The sequence below is a fragment of the Rhynchophorus ferrugineus genome, unplaced genomic scaffold, assembly GCF_030347505.1.
Source record: "Rhynchophorus ferrugineus isolate W39M unplaced genomic scaffold, kcgeb_rfMv2 rfM4, whole genome shotgun sequence".
In the NCBI taxonomy this organism is placed as follows: Eukaryota; Metazoa; Arthropoda; class Insecta; order Coleoptera; family Curculionidae; genus Rhynchophorus; species Rhynchophorus ferrugineus.
In genome coordinates, this window is record NW_027472583.1 from 4,936,133 (window position 1) to 4,954,521 (window position 18,389).

Genomic DNA, 18,389 nt, shown 5'->3' on the forward strand with positions numbered 1-18,389 from the left:
ATAAAGTAATTTATGGTTGGAAACATTGCCTATCAAGGCTATGAAATGAGCCGAAATCTACTCACCTGTCCTCCAGTATATCTTAATAATCATGAACTCTAGCAAGCAGATAATGTTAATAGTTAATATCTGGGAATGCATCTGGATCGACGCTTAAATTGAAAGAAACATATACTAGTAAAGCGTAATCAACTTGGGTTTAAACTGAATCAGATATATTGGCTCATAGGGCGTAAAACCAAATTATATTTGAATAATAAGATATTGCTGTATAAGTCAATTGCTAGGTCCATATGGATGTATGGTATCAAACTGTGGAGTACTACTGGCAAATCCAACATAACCATCCTTCAGAGATTCCAAAATAAAGCGCTACGTGCTATCGTTGTGCCAGTATAAAGTACTCTAAAAAAGTGTCAGTGCATCAGAATTCACTAGCCAAACAATTAAATGTGCACTATATCAGTGAAGCACGTAGATTAAAACGTTTAACACACCTAAATAGTTATTAGAATAACAAAAATTACATAAAAGTTGTATATGTCATCGTATAATATAAGTCTCATCAAGTAATTATTGTCCATTGAACATAGTGTGGAAGGCTAAGAGAACAATAATTAAAACAAATTATAAGACACAATAAGACTGTGTTTATATATTTTAAATAATTTCGATACCAAATTGTAAATGTAATAAGAACATTCGTCTTATTTTCTTAACTTGACTAAATTAAGATATACTATCAAAACATTTCTCTGCTTCCAGTGGAACAATAAACGGCCTTCAAAGGCCTGATCCATAAAACAAAAGCGACAAAACAAAAACCAGAAACGATTAACACGACTGCGACATCGGCGACAACAGACAAATGATACGTATCATCGCCTCCTTTCTCATGGTAATCTGTAGCGCATCAGAAACGAAACTAGGGTCAAGGCTATATAAGGCTGGAAAGTCGATAGCTGGAGGGCCTTTGTTATACTACTTTTCGGTGACGCCCATTTGGACGTGGAACTTTCTCGGGTTGTTGTTATCGGAACCGGTCTCCGCTTCGAAATTATTCTAATGATCTCTAATGAAAACCAGAAAACCCGAAAAAAATGATGATGATGAACGCTTAGAAAAAATTGACGAAAAAAACATTAACTTCCATTAATTTCAATTTCTTGTGGTGTTAATTTAGTGACTAATATACATTTCCGTCATATAAGTACCATTTTTTAGTTTTGTTTTAAAACTATCAAAGTTCAGTCAATATTAATAACTATTCAATTAATGTTAATGGGAACATGTTAAAAAGAAACGAGCAGAATATTGTAGAAGGCTCAGAAAATACGGTGGTTGCTGGTGTTCACTTGGTTAACTTATACTTTTTACCAAACACTTAATGTTAAAATGATTCAAGCATACCAAGACACGTTCTTCGTAGTATAGTAAAGGCGTCATGACACATTAGAACAGACACAAACACTAAAGTCTGGAAAAATGTCTTGCGACGTCCAATATTTAGATATCACCACTCTCAACTTACTATCTGTATGCTAGGAGCCGTGAAGACATTTGATTGGTTCATTTCATTTCTATGTTGCGTTTAGTTTTATTTTGGGTGCCATTTTCTGAGTGCAAAATTAAAGAACAGTGCTTTAGCTTTTTTATACGTCTTTATAATTATACTATAATGAACATTACTTTCTTATAATGCATATTAGATCTAAGAAATGTATCCGCGAGTACAGAATAATGAGACATCATTTTCCTTTCAAGAGGTTTTCCATTCATTTCTTAAAAATATCTGTATGAAGCATATGTAGTGTGTGATGTGTGACTCAGCGTTGTTTTCACTTGTTATGTATACAATCACATATATAGGGCTTTTATATATATTATATATGCCATTTTTTTATAAAGTTAATTTATATTTCACCTTGTTACCAACAAATGGGCGATAGATAAATAGCATATTGTCTAAAGTATAAACCCAAAATGTTTTCAAATGAAACAGTATCAAAAATATAAAGGTAAATGTGACTACACTATAACAAGATTTGTTGAATATTTGAATAGTATAAACTCGCATTTCATTTCAGAAATATGCTTATTCAAGTAGCATCTATTCTTTGCGGAGTTAGTTTATTTAACGAAGTATATTTTGGCTAAGTATCCAAATCAATATGTTGTGACATAAGGCTACTTAATACTACTAAATCATGGAGTTAAAAATATACCTGCCACAATGATGTTAAAAAAAGAAGGCAATTAAAATTTTTGTTTATAATTTGTTATGTCTAACTCTGCAACAAAAGATAACTTAAAGTTTATAGAGGCTAAGCAATATCTTTCACGCCATGCACTATTTTGTATAAATTGTGTTGTGTAAGCAGTTTTAACTCATACCTTACTACACCTTATAGTACTGCTTATATAGGATCGAATTATTTTATCTCATATATTTACTCAGATTACTAAGGACAACATTTCAATAGCCTATCGACGACAAAGGTGTAAATCCGCTTTTATAAAGTCTAAAATAAAGTTTTTTGTTAAAAGGAGAAACATCCTTTGGAATTAATTACAAGGCCAGGCAGGTAGAACATTAAAATGGAACAAAAATAAGACGAAAGCTAAGGTCTTCAGAAAGTAAAGTTTGTTAACACTAAAACTTTTAATTATTAAATATTGAAAACTTTTGAAACCAAGAATATCACATTATTATTATTATTAATATTAATTTAAAATTGAAGAGAGGCCTCGCCATGATGACGTCTTTGAAATATTGAAATGAAAAATCAGTTAAGAAAGGCCAGCCAGACTAACCAGAGTTTATATGGACTGGACTTACTGCTGAACGTGGGCTCTGAACCACGGTTCTCGGCAGTAAGTTTACCGATTGGCGAAAATAATCAATTTAGAAATCACCCCAGAAGACACCCGGTCTTAACAGTAGGAGGAAGTAATACTTTCCAAAACCACCATTATAAATCTACATATTAATATATGAAACAAAAACTCCGTAGCCTTTTTTAAAAATATTAACAGCACAGTGTTGTGTGATGTTTTATACGTTTATACATAAATTAACTGGACGCTTTCTATTCCTATTTTCTGATATAATTAGAGCTTAAATAATCATATGTTGGTGTTATATATTTATACCAGGTTAATCTTTGTAAAAAAGAAGGCTGTGGAAATTCGTACCTAGATATTAATATATATATAGATAATTATACCTAGATAGGTAAATATATTAGATAATCTAATTCCTTAAGAATATATATGAATATGAATAAGATCTAAGTTATATGAATAATACCCGAGAACTACATTAACATAAAATATAGGATATGGTTTTGGAAGTTGAATGGGCGAAATATGTTAAACAGAATTGCTTCAAAAGACTGTTTATAAATACTGCCACAAAAATACGCAGCGACTTTATCATCAACACTTGCAGTGATTTAAAAAGGATAAAAGTGAAACTCATGAGCTTGACTAATGGAGCGGCTTTCGGCTGAAATCATACCCCAGATGTTTAGAGAATGGCTGAAGTTATAATGATTCCAAAACATGAAAAACCAGCAAGTGAAGTAAATTGCACAATAGCAAATGAGTAAAATAAATTCCAGTATCTTCACATTAGTTTTGTTTGAGCAGCCATTATTGAAAAGACGTACGAAACTAAGGAAGCGAAGTATGAGGTGTCATATGGAAAGATATATATATATATATTGATCGAAAAACTGTTAGCCATATTTGGAACATAAATTGCCAGTCAGATTTTCTTTCAGCAACACAATGCTGCTGTTCATATTGCAAGACTTGCTAAAGACTATGTTTCAGAACACAATACTAAAATTTTGAAGTAGCCAGCTCGTTCCCCTGATTTGAATGGTATTGAAAATTGCTGGAGTAATTTACCACGTGCTGTGAAGTCAAGTGGTAAAAACTTTAATAATGCTGAACTAAAAAATCATCTTTGTTATGATCAGTTATAATCAAAATTATGACAAAAACCTATATGAAACACTTAGACTGATTGAAGTTATGAAAAATAGAGGGGGATGTGCCCATTACTGAAATAAAAATTAAAATCATTGATCAATTTTCGGCCTTTCACTTTTTTTTCCGCGTAAATAATCTATCGGTAAATAATAGCTGAGTCCTGGTGATGTCTATATGAATAGTAGTATCTAAAAGCTAAACAATTATTTTTATTAAGAGTTGAATTAAAAAATCTCTAGTGAGCTAAAGTGTTGTCGTCGAGCGCATATGCTTAGTTTTGAAGAAAAAATTAAGCAATAACTAGCAAAATATTAATACAAAAATATGAATGACACTTCAGTATAGAGATGCCGAAAGAATATTGATGTAATTATATATTTTTTATCGATATAACGATGCATTTTGGGCCGTCATTTTTCGATATTTTTTTTTTAAAAATCGATAGCCGTAAATAAGTATTGAATTTATGGTTGAAACTCAAAATATTTTTATTAAAAACCTACGATATTTGAAAGAGTATATCAAACTTTTGTTTTTAGATTTCTCCTTCCCGATCATCAAATCAATTTTTGGTGGAAAAGTAGCTCTGAAGCGAAGAATCGACATTATTTGTTCGTCGATATATCGATCAATTTTTTGAAACAACTCGATACACCGATATATCTAAATATACCTACTTCACGTTAGTCTTGGGTCCACCTACTCAGCCAATACATCCAAGGCGATACAAACGAAATTTTTTTCGTTGATTATCTACCTCTAAATTGGTAAAACACCAAATTCCGGACCGGACCTTTTAGAGTTGTAGTTTCAAAGTTTGAGGTTATTAATTTATTTTTAACAACATTTAGCTAGAAATTTCAAGGTCGCCGAAATAACATTACGAAATAATTGGTTTTCGATAAGCGTTCCTCCATCGTCTGGTCATTTTTCTATAATTGTCCAACGATATATTCATAAGAATGTGACTCATCGTCGGACCTGTAGAAGCAGCCCACGAACCGTTTACCATCGAACAATTTATGATGATTTTTTTTGTTTCGGCGCTGACATTTACATACGCACACATAGTCCGGTTTACAACCCGGTCTGACATTTAATCGCGTTGCATCTATAAGAAGAAAAATAATTGGCCACATTTCGATCGGCACTTTGCCAATTTAGGTTACGTGGTCTTCGCGACAAAAATGTTCACCTCTACATTCTTTAGCGGCAGGAAAACTTCGCGCGGTTCTTTTAAGCAGACCGACGATATCCGCGCAAGGTCAGCCGGTAGGTGTGTGTGGATTTCGCGCAAGAAAACAAGAGGTTCTTGCAAGGGGATCGAAAATATTGACACAAAAGAAAGCAAAAAACCTGATGATTTAATCGAACGTTTCTACATCGCTAGAAGGAAAAAACAGGTTCTTGCATATTCTGAATTCTTTCTTGGTACCATTCAAGAAACTGTTACTTGCACAATAGTTTAAATCTTGATAAATGGTTAGACGAATACAATAAATTAATAACAATACTGAAAAAAAAAACACAAATAAAGGCAGTGTTTTGGGTTTTGTTCTTTACCTTCTCTATACATGTGACACCAACAATGCAAAATGTTATGGCTACATTTATTGTTGACACCACGATATTTGGAATAGGAGATAATAACAAAGAAGCAACCAGAAAACTGCAACACACTAGTAATAATGTAAATAAGTGGAACCAGACATGAAGAATTACGGTCAATGAGAGTAAATCAGTGCATATTGAATTAACGTACAACCAAACTGTTCATATCCCAATAAATATGATTGGTAGTGTTATTCCACACAATAACAATGTATTTTGGGATAAATTTTGACGCAAAAATCGTTGGAAGGAGTATATACAGAAAAAGAGCCCCAATTAAAATAGAAAAAAATTTATTGATTATTCGGAAGAAAATCTAAATTATCCGAACATAATAAGTTGCTGCTGTACAAGCAGATACTAAAACCTATAAAGCATTTCCAGAATGTTAGTTATGCGGATGTTCTGCGGCCTGACACATATATGGCGCTTACTAGAATTAAATACATATGTTTTTAAGTTAGCCCTAACCCTCAAAATATGCGTGTATGAATTTGACAACGGCCGGATGATTAGTTTGTGAACTACAGTATTTTGAGTGAAGCAACTTTTGTTATTACGAAAAAAAAATGGATAAAAAGGAATTTTGCGTGTTGATAAAATATTGCTTTTTGAAGAGAAAAAATACAGTTGAAGCGAAAACTTGGCTTGATGCCGAGTTTCCGGACACTGCCCGAGGAAAATCAACCATCAAGAATTGGTATGCTAAGTTTAGACGTGGTGAAATGAGCACCGAAGACGGTGACATGTAAAACCGACGAAAGCATTTAAAAAATTTACAAAATGATTTTGAATGACCGTAAATTGAAATTGAATGAAATAGCAGACACTTTAAAGATATCAACTGAACGTGTACATCATATCATTCACGAATATTTAGGTATAAGAAAGCTCTGTGCAAAATGGGTTCCGCGCGAGCTCACTATTGACCAAAAACAATGACGAGTTGATGATTCAAAGCAGTGTTTGAAGATAATCAAACGTAATAAACCCAAGCTCCGAAGCCGGATGGAGCAGCAAACATGGCTCCATCATTTCACTCCGAAGTCCAATCGACAGTCATCCGAGTGGGCCGGGGACTTTTCAATTGTCCTGTTATTAAATAAATACTACATTTCAAAAATGCAGAATATCTTACTTTTTCAACAGAATCTAGCATTCCTCGTGCTGTCATTGTAACCTTTAAAGTATTTCACCTTGACTATGTTCTGACTAATTAAACGCTGAAATGATCGTGCATAGAAAACAATCCGTGAACAGTTATTTGTACAACTAAATAAATTTCTCACACTTCTGACGTGGGTTATTGTATTTATAGCGTGTGTGTATTACTTTTTTAGTAATTTTCAGCAATATCAAAATCGCTGTGAGTTTTTTTTCAATGAAGGTCGTGGTCTAGGTTATTCAATTGTTTTTTTTTCTTGCTTTTGTCTATTTTTTGCGTTTCGCTTTTATTTTGAATGCTACTTCTGAAGGATATATACGTAACAACTTAAGTATTTTATTATGTAGATGATGCATTTGTTATGGTATCTTTTTAAATGACTAGTTGGTGGGATTGGAAAGGAATTTGTTCATCATGGGCTGGTCGAACCTGACCTAACCATCAATCGAAGCAGGCGGTTAAAATGATCAGCCTTGATCATCAGAAAAGCTCTTTCGCAACAAGGGTAGATCAAAAATAGGCGGAGATTGGCTGGGGAGTTTTATTGCGTCCGAAGTATAGTCCAGACCTAGCACCGCCTGACGAGAGTCTCTTAATGGTGTAAAGCTAGTTTCAAAACTGAAGTTCTACTGCAATAGAATTATGGTTTTTGCTCGAAAATTATAGCAGATTGTTGATCCAAACAGTACATATATTATTCATTAGTGTTTCTAATTTATATAAATAAATTAATATGAAATATATGTAACATACAAAACATCTATATTTCGTATTCGTAATTTCGGCTTTCTATCGAAGTTATTTAGGTTTTCATACGCACTTTTTACGTAGACATATATGGGTTTTTAATTAGGTCAAAAGTTCAAAATTTTACAGACACAAAAAGACTTTTTAAAACTATTTAATAGATACCATCAATTATAACTTTACTAGCATTTCAATTTTAATTGATGTTGGTTTAAAATTTAACCAGTCGAATTACGAAACATTGATTAGCTTTTTCGTGCGCATTTGGTCAAGACCGTGATAATCAGTTTCCAAAAGTATTTTATTTCATGTAGTTTTTTATTTTATTTACATACGGCTAATTTGGTGTTATAAGTGATTTATTTATCAATCATTCATAAAAATAGTTAATGTATTACTATTGTTGTGTTGTAGTTGCATCAGTATTAAACCAAGAAGAATGTAGGATAAATAAATCAGTATGTATTTCCTAATTTAAAATTAGACTACTTAAGCAGAAATTAGGATTAAACACTTCATACAAGTTCATGTGGTTTGATTCGTTTTAGTTTTCAGATTTCCTGCGTGTTGTCCAAGCTGTATTTCTTCTATGTTGGTATAATTTAGTAACCCTATATCATGTTTTAATGCGAAATCTTGGATAATTTCGTAAATCCGTTTGACATCGAGGTCATAAGGTAGTTATTCGTTAGTTATGTAGCGATAACCAGTGGTAGTTAGTCAAAATACTTTATTTTGGCATCGTTGCATTAGTAGTTGGTTTGGTTTGGTGTTTGTGAAATATGCGCAACCCCATATTTGAAGTCCTATTTGGACTAAATATGATTTTTAATAGACTAATAAATCAATATTTCTGGTTTTAGGTCAAGTTGAGAGTATAATCCGACTAATCAGCGCGGTTTTTTTATTTGATTTTACTCTGCTCTGTTTTTTGTCTAACGTAATGTTATAAAACTAGTGTTAAATTAAAATGAACGTGCGGTAAGAATGTGGAGAGCTTTGAACTAACATAGTCTACTGGGGTTTGGACAGAAGCTTTCAGTTCATGATGTACGGCCACCAAAGGCAGATTGTAGTAGTTAAGTTACAGAGTTGTATAATATTGGAGTTTGAAATAATCAAAATATGGCAAATCATTCCAAACCAGCGTATACCACGAAAATGTGGATAATAGCAGTGTTCACAACAAAGACTATCAAAGGGAAACTGCGGACGAATGCATAGGCGATACATATAATTGTACAAGAACTATAAGCTGTCCAGAGGGGACAACGACCACATATATCCCTTTGGTTGTTTCCTGAGGGGGGGCGAGTTACGCACGACTGACACGAGTGTTGTTCATAAAACACGGTTGTTCATAAAAAAAGTGTATTTATGTCACATTGAGATTTAATGAGATTTGCTAGATTTGTATAATAGCGTTGGGGAATACCATACCATTATAGCATTATGTATAAGTATATTGATACTGAACAATATTAGGAAATGAACAAAGCAAGTTCAAATGAATGTCTATTGCTATATGCCAGTAGCTTTAATTATATTATACGGTAATTTGTCAAAAACTCAAAATTATAATTGTAAAATTTGTTTAAAAGACAAGTTCCTTGCTTCATTAAATAATAAAAATGAAACCATATCATGAACTGAAGTTGCTGCAACTCTTAGATAAAACTGAACTTGGTCACAGACCCAAACATGTAATCTTTTAGTTGTGTTGTGAAGTGTTCTAAATAGTAAAAACACTGCTATGAAAGGGCCTATAACAGGTCTATTGAAAAGTTCCCTGCCTGACACATAGATGGCGCTATTAGAATAAAATCTAAATCATTTGTTTTTTAGTTAACCCCCAAAAGATCCGTGTATAAATTTGACAGCTGTCGGATCATTAGTTTGTGAATTATAGAATTTGGAGTGAAGCAACTTTTGTTATTGTGAAAAAAATGGATAAAAAGGAATTTCGCGTGTAGATAAAATATTGCTTTCTGAAGGGAAAAAATATAGTTGAAGCAAAAACTTGGCTTGATGGCGAGTTTCCGGGCACTGCTCCAGGAAAATCAGCCATCAAGCATTAGTATGCTAAGTTTAGACGTGGTGAAATGAGCACCGAAAACGGTGAACGCAGTAGACGCCCAAAAGAGGTTGTTACCGACAAAAACATTTAAAAAATCCACAAAATGATTTTGAATGACGGTAAATTGAAATTGAATGAAATAGCAGACACTTTAAAGATATCAACTGAATGTGTACATCATATCATTCACCAATATTTGGGTATGAGAAAGCTCTGTGCAAAGTGGGTGCCGCGCGAGCTCTTGACTAAAAACAACGATGAGTTGATGATTCGGAGCAGTGTTTGAAGATGATCAAGCGCAATAAACGCGAGTTTTTGATTCGATATGTGACAACGGATGAAACATAGCTCCATCATTTCATTCCGAAGTCCAATCGACAGTCATCCGAGTGGACTGCACACGATGAACCCGGTCCAAAGCGTGGGAAAACGCAACAGTCGGCTAGCAAGGTTATGGCGTCTGTATTTTGGGATGGGCATGGAATAATTTTCATTGACTACCTTGAAAAAGGAAGGACCATCAACCGCGACTATTATATAGCATTATTGGACCGTTTGAAGGATGAAACCGCCGAAAAACGGCCGCATTTAAAGAAATAGAAAGTGCTGCTTCACTAAGACAGTGCACCGTGTCACAAGTCAGTGAAAACGACGGCAAAAATCCATGTATAGGGCTTCAAATTGCTTCTTCATCGACCGTATTCTTCAGATCTGGCCACCAGCGACTATTTCCTGTTTTCAGATTCCAAAAGAGTGCTCGCTGGGAAGAAATGTTCGTCCAACGAAGAGGTGATCGTCGAAACTGAGGCCTATTTTGAAGCAAAGGACAAATCGTAGTACAAAAATTTTATCGAAAAGTTGGAAGATCACTATAATCAGTGTATCACCCTAGAAGGGAATTATGTTGAATAAAAACTAATTTTGCCAAAAAAATGTATTTTTCTATGGTAGGCCGGGGACTTTTCAATTGACCTGTTATGTTTTCCTAGATAACTACCTAGTTTTAAGTTACTGTAGAGACAAATGTAAGTTAGTCGGCAACTACTACTACTAAATTATTAATAAATAAAGTAAAAACTTTTACTCGGTTGCATAAACCAACATATGACCCACCTTATAATTCCCAATCCCCAAGAATGCCGTATCTGTTTATAAATAACCAACTCGTCAAAATCAAATTCTATATGTTTATGATTTTGATTTGGTGGTATCGGGTTCTACGAACCCGCCGAACAACTTTCCATTTTGCCGGCCTATCCATGGTCATTTTCGAGACAATGTAACGCGAAAAACCCAGCTCGTAACCGACCTAGAAAGGTAACATTTACACGCATCTCACGAACAAGTATACAGATTTTCGTTACGGTACATATCGTCTATCGGTTGTCGTAATCGTTTTGTAAAGTATTTCAGACATATCGGTGTATAGCGTCGTGCCCGTCAGAAATCCAGTGATTACCTACCTAGCTAGGTATCGTGGTTAATGTACCAGTGTATGACCCACATAACTGCAATGGAACCGATGATGAATTTATATATATATTTTTTAATATTACTCTCGTAGTTCCACAATCTGCCCATGATCGGTGTTGATGATCCTTCCTTTTTCAAGGTAGTCAATGAAAATTATTCCATGGGCATCCCAAAATACAGACGCCATGACCTTGCCAGCCGACTGTTTTCTCACGCTTTGGAGTGGGTTCATCGTGTGCAGTCCACTCGGATGACTGTCGATTGGACTTCGGAGTGAAATGATGGAGCCATGTTTCATCCATTGTCACATATCGACTCGGGATTATTACGCTTGATTATCTTTAAACACTGCTCCGAATCATCAACTCATCGTTGTTTTTAGTCACAAGAGAGCTCGCGCGGCACCCACTTTGCACAGAGCTTTCTCATACCCAAATATTCGTGAATGATATGATGTATACGTTAAGTTGATATCTTTAGAGTGTCTGCTATTTCATTCAATTACAATTTACGGTCATTCAAAATCAATTTGTGGATTTTTTAAATGTTTTCGTCGGCAACAACCTCTTTTGGGCATCCACTGCGTTCACCGTCTTCAGTGCTCATTTCACCATGTCTAAACTTAGCATACCCATCCTTTATGGTTGATTTTCCTGGGGCAGTGTCCGGAACAACTATATTTTGCTTCAACAATATTTTTCCCTTCAAAAAGCAATATTTTATCAACACGCAAAATTCCCTTTTATCCACACCTGTCAAATTTATACACGCATCTTTTGAAGGTTAGGGCTAACTAAAAAACTTATGGATTTAATTCTAGTAGCGCCATCTATGTGTCAGGCCGGGGACATTTCAATTGATCTGTTACATACCAAGAAGAAAGGTTAAAAAATTTTAAACATAATTATTTTATATGAATGATTAAGTTGATTCTTTTGTTCTTTTCGCGGCAAATAACAAAATATCAATTAAACTTTTTATTCTCAAATAATTTCGAATAAAGAACAAATTTAATGTTGTATAACATAATATTCCTTGACTTTACTTTTTTCCTATCACAAATATCGATACAATGTAGCTCTAAATGATTTGGTGTTTTTTTTTAGTTATTCCATTTAAATTGCAGTAATCTAAATTTACAAAATGTCTAGTTATTTTGCGGTTTATATAGCGTAACAATTTGCTACTTTTTATCGTAAATTTATCGTGTTAAGGTGATGGATGTTTTTGTTTATCTTATGATTGTTGCTATATAAACGAGCTAATTGAAGTGAAAGGAGCCCATATATTTTTAATGTGATTCATAATGGAAATGACTCATCTTGTTGGTGATTTTATAGAACATCTTCATTTAAAAGTCGAAAAAAGCTTAATAAGACTTTCGTATGTTTAGTGAATGTATTTAGTATGTTCGTATCATTTTAGAGGATTTTTTTGCTCTATTTTTTTGGATTGGATTTTTTTGGATTCGTTATTGCCACATATTTCAACATATCCAAGAGAACTTCATAAGAATTTATTTGTGAATACGCTTGATAATAGTATGCAACTATAAAGGTACAAATTATATATGGTTGCAAATTATAACTATTTTATAAGTCAGAAACTGATACCAAAGTGGTGGCCAACTGGACTGAGTATCCGTCTACAGCTTTAGGCAGAGATATATTTTTGCCATGATAACTGTGTCATCGGCCCAGTACTGTTTATTTTGTTGTTGGAATATCAGGAGTGTAGAGCAGTTCACGGATGGGAACAAAAAGGAGTCATCGGGTGCAAAATAAGAGCTCTATGGCGGATGACACATGAACTTGATGTTTTGAGTGCTCAAATATTCTCTTGTTTGAGCCAATGTGTGAGAGCTCGCATTGTCATGATGAAGAACAATCGGGCTTCCCTTGTTTGTTTTCCTTATTTCACCGAAGTCTTCTGGCAAACAAATTGTTGTGTACCAATAAGAATTTACTTTTCTACGATCCTCTAGAGGCACTGTTGCAATATGATTAGTTTTAACAAAGAAACAGGCCACCATTTTATTTTGAAGCGCTTCGTGCGCGAACAGCTTTTGTTGGATTTGGTTCATCTTGGAACACCCATACAGTCGATTGCTGCTTTCTTTCGGACTTATACGAATATATTCATGATTCGTCATCTGTCACGATTTTTTAAACGTCTTTCGAAGCACTGCGATTGAATTTCTTAGGCATTTCTTTGCACCAATCGACACAAGCCTTTTTTTGAGTGATTGTCAAATTGTGTGGGATCCAACGCGAACATAACTTTCACACAGTGTCCATGTAAAATCTCCATATGCTGATGGAACCAATGCTTAGGGATGCCTCAATCTCACAATAGGTGACATGACGATCTTGCTTAATTATTCCATCGTGCTTCATCGCCAAATGTCAAATTAAGTTGATTGATGCACTCTTGTTGTGATAATCCACGTCGAAAATCGTAAAAAATCATCGCACGAAAATGTTCACGATTCAGTTCCATTTTTTGCCGAGACGAAACTTTCAACTAAATATAAAATAAACAAGTAGCGTAGTACGTGTATCGTCAAGAACATCAAACTTTACGACGAAATCGTCCGATGGACTCTCATGACAGTGTTGCCAATTCCCAAAATATAAATAATAACCCTCGTATCAAATGTCATATCCAGTCAAAAGTTTGTGAGACGTCCAGGAATATTACAGGGCAGTATTTCTTTACTTCGAATACCTTTTAAACAACCGCTGTTACTCTGTGCACTTGGTCGATTGTCAAGTGGTTATTTCGAAATCCAAAATGGAAATCTGGTATATCTAAAATGGTTTAGTACGTTTTCACATCAGTTTGTCAAATAAATTTAATATGACTGGTGGCAAGTCAGTAAAATCCAACTTGTTATACCTGTTTTTCAGTTTTTTAAGCATAATTATTCGAGCAACCTTAAAAGATTCCGGAGCATGCTTCAGTCTCGAATGTAATATTACCTGTCAGTACCATTATATATCATTACTTCGTGACATTAAAGATAGTATTTCATAAGTATTTTTAATTTCATCCTTGTCACTGAAAACTGTTTTCTCAGTAGCGCTTTTACACACTTGCGTTTTGATCTTTTACTTACGGATGTAAATAATAATGCTTTGAAAAATACCCCCAGTTAATGAATATTTGGCACATTGGTCACAGTCATGAGAGTAAAGCCACTAAATATGGATTGAAGTTGCTGTGGAATAAATAACCTAGTCTACAGTAGTCCTACAGAGTCCATCTGAGAAATGTTAATAATCAAAAGATTCTTTTGTGTTAGATAGGATGGGAATTGAAGTTGTTTAAAAACTTATATAGCATTTTGTTCATATATTAAATATCCATGCCAAATGTTATCAAAAGCTTATGGAAAACGTTGTCTAGGAAAACTGTAGAGCAGATATTTTATTTCTACACGAGCGTCATTAATATATTAAGTTCCATTACATCAATGTCTTCATCTCCTTCTAGAACACATATTCCTCAAAAGTCTTAACTGCCACGGTAATTGATTTTTATTTATGATACATACAGAACTATCCTAATAAAATAGGTAATATCACTGGAAGAAATGTCGATTGTATTGGTACATACTTGGATTGTTACGACAGCATAGGAAAATTGATTTAATTTGCCGCACACGTAATGTTCAACGATTCATTACAAGTCCTGTTAATGTTGCTTAATATCCCGTTCTTGTTATCGGCGCGTGAGCTGATGGTACAAAATGAAACACCGCCATTGCGGTACGCTAACTAGGGATGTCAGCCGAAGAGAAAAATATCGATATATCGATTTCAATATTTTAAAAAAATATCAATATATCGCTGTCATTGTAATAGTCGTTATCGATACTTATTTTTAACAATATCGATATTTCCTATTTTTTCACACAAAATTCACTTGAAAACCCTTACAACAAACCTTACTTTCCTTCAAAAAACTCTATCCTAGTCCTATAAAACTTTATTAACGATATTTTAATTTACAACTACAAGTTACTAATACTCTTATTTACAAAAATTTATATAATTGGTATTGAATATCGACCAAAATAACATATATTAAAATATTATCGATATATCGATATTTTTTCGCCGTCCCTAACATGATGAAATGCATGAATCGAAAAGCCGAAAGAAAAGATGAAAATGATCTCGTTTCGCATGCTCGCTTGGTGTCGGTTGCGACCTCTTACCAAACAATCATCGATTAGCAATTCAGATCGATGAAGTCACCGGTTTGATTTCGAACGGTTTCTATTAATGTTCTTGTTGTCATTTTCCGTGTTAGGCATTTTTTGCTTAATGTTTTGAATATAGACATAAAAAATCTAATACATGCACGCCAGTTTGATTTTATGAACAAACATTCAACAATTGACTAGAAACATTGCAACCTAGACATCAGTGAAGAAGCAAACGAAGATACCAAAATTTGATAAGCTATATTCTTGGACGTATCGCAAACTTTCAATAAAGCCTGGTATAAGGGGCTCAGCCAGGTTATTTAGTATTAAATCAGAAGAAGTTTACTTAGGTCTTCTGCAAGGCATCAAGGAGTTGATCTTTTCATATAAATAATAATTCTCTCGCGCCATGGATATTGGACTTCTTGGTAGATGTGGAAATATGCCAGGGTTATCCCCATTATTATCGAGTTTATCAGCTTTAGTTTGTTATAGTGAACCCGCTTTTCATCTTCCATATGTAACTATGACACGTAAAAGCTCCGTTATTTTCTATAGTTCTGACTAGGTAATGGCAGAAATGCGAGAAAAACGCCATTTAACATTTCCATTGTTCTTTTTGACCAATTCTCAAGGTTTTCAGTCAGTAGGAAATCAGCATTGTTATAAGTTTATAAATTTGTTGTTATGTATAACGCCTTCCTTACTCTAAGAGAATACTGCTCGAGTACTGTTATTTGCTTCCCATCCTAAAATTTCAGATAGACATCAATAGCTCACATAGCACAGATTATTGGTGACTATTTCATCGAGCACTTTTAATATCATTCCCCCATCCACCATACTAAACTGATTTAGCTCTCTTTTTGCACTTAATTTCTTATATTTCACAGATATACATTTCCTATCTCACAGACAGACACTTTATTGTGAAACAGGGTGACAAATACACTGAACTACATCCAATATATTTAGGTGTTCCATAGGGCAGTGTCCTTACATCTTTGTTATATCTCTTGTATACAGCTGGAGAACAATGATTAAATTTCGGCCACAATGAATCTACAACTTCATCTCATCAACCAAGTCCATTTCTAGACGAAAAAATTCAGTATGAAGAGGAATGAGATAAAATCCACTCACGTGACGTTCACTCTGAGTAAAAGAACTTGTCCTTCGGTAAATCTAAATAACCATGAACTCCCGCAAGAAGATAATGTTAAATATCTGGGAATATATACAGATTGACGCTTAACTTGGAGGAAATATATACTAATGAAGCGTAAATAATTTGGGTTTAAACTGAACTAGATATTTTGGCGTACGTACAAAATGTCTTTGGTTAATGAGATACTGCTGTCGAGCTATGGAGTACTACCAGCAAATCCAACATAGACATCCTTCACAGATTCGACAATAAATTATTATGGCAGTAACAACTTAATTCAATGCGATATCCTTTTAGAAACCATAAAGAATATAATCCAAAGAATTATTATAAGGTGCCCTGAAAGAGTGCCAGTGTACTCAAATGCATTCGCCAGTGAAGTGTGTAAATGAAAACTTTTACTATCAACCAACCTGATTAATAGACACATAAAATAACCTTTAAAATAACATAGAATAGTAATTAAATTGAGTAAAATACTAGTTTATAAATTTGTACAGATCACTTATTGAAGGGATCTACATGTTGTGGATTTATAAGAAGATAATAATTTTTTTTAAAATTAAAAAGAAGCAGAGTACACAATCATAATTAAAATACGAAGTTTTTATTGCCACACACTGTAGAAATGTAATAAAAATAATAAGCTTTACTCACGCTTCTAGTAGAAAAAGATAAAATCGATATCAACAAATATATTAGAGAGAGAGCGAGAACATACAATCACATCGCGTTAAAGATATTATTCCTTCGCAGTGGAGCCGATTTGTTCAAACCCTCGACCGTAAAGCAACTGAGAATAATTTCCCAGCACGGACGCTGATATGACTGTGGAATGTTGTGCTCAAGATCTTACGCAATTGTACAACCAAGAAAAAATAACAACTAGACCAGTAAACTGAAATTCACTTGTTTCGCTACCAAGAATTCACCTTGTCATTCTTTTCGACGGAAAGGTCACTGACAACGCTCGTTTGGAATCGTTCTCTGCTGGCAGGAACCTGCTGATCGGGACGGTACGTACGCAGTCACCAAGATCTTCCGGGATGTTAATGAGAAGAAGGTGGGACGTTGGTCTCCAGGTAGCCTTGATCGATTATGAATATTAATAAAACAGAATCAGTGTATTGTCTTTGTGTGTGTTCGAGATTTAATAAAAAGGCTTTTGTAATTTTTTATGGCGTACTGAATCGTTCAATAAGTTTTGTCGTTCAGTAATACATCACCTAGTAACCCAACGCTGCTAAAACAAAGTTCTATAATTAAATTCCAATGCTTTTCGCTACATAACTAATGAAGAGCTGCACGATAACCTCGAAAAATCAAATTGAACTATGCAGTGATCGGAGATTTCGCCTTAAAACATTAATGTTATTTAGCAACCTTACTAAATATCAAGAAATATAGGAGGCAATACAGATACTGGACAACACACAAAATCAGAAGATTGTAGGGAATAAAACAACACGAATTTGTTTAGTGTATAAATGTATTCTCAACTTTAGCTTAAGTAGTTTAGTTGTATTTTCCTTTGGGAAATACATACTGATGTATTAATCCCGTACTCGCCTTGCTTGCATATCTAATGTAAGATGTAATTAATAAAAACGGAGACCCAAAGAGAATACCAAATATTATTAACATATATTTCATCGGCTCTCTTATTCCATGAAAGTGATAAGTTGGAGCTAAATGTGGAGAATAAGATGGATATAGCACTTAATATGTAATTCGCTGATATTTTAGTAGATATATAAGCGATTGTTATTTTCTTGAAATATTATATAATTTTACCAAGGTACTATTCAGGTAACCTTTAAACAGTTTTCCTTTTACATCTCAAATAATTGATGCTAACATCTTCTTGACCCATTTTTTGGGCTCTAACTTTCTTTGTTTAGTTTGTTTTGCCGGCTCGGTGGCGCAGTGGTAAAGG

The 18,389-nt window shown here is 34.0% G+C and overlaps 1 protein-coding gene across 3 annotated transcripts in view; it reads right to left on the minus strand.

Annotated features, from left to right (window-relative positions):
* The window catches only part of LOC143196616 (uncharacterized), a 126,968-nt gene that overhangs the window by 51,680 nt on the left and 56,899 nt on the right, over positions 1-18,389 (minus strand). Inside the window, exon 1 of one of the 3 annotated variants that reach the window (XM_076404455.1) lies at positions 17,111-17,236. The exons of the other annotated variants lie outside the window; for them this stretch is intronic. The gene's annotated coding sequence lies outside the window, so the exon portion shown is untranslated. Of the gene's footprint in view, positions 1-17,110; positions 17,237-18,389 lie in introns of those variants that run through there. 3 annotated transcript variants of the gene reach the window in all.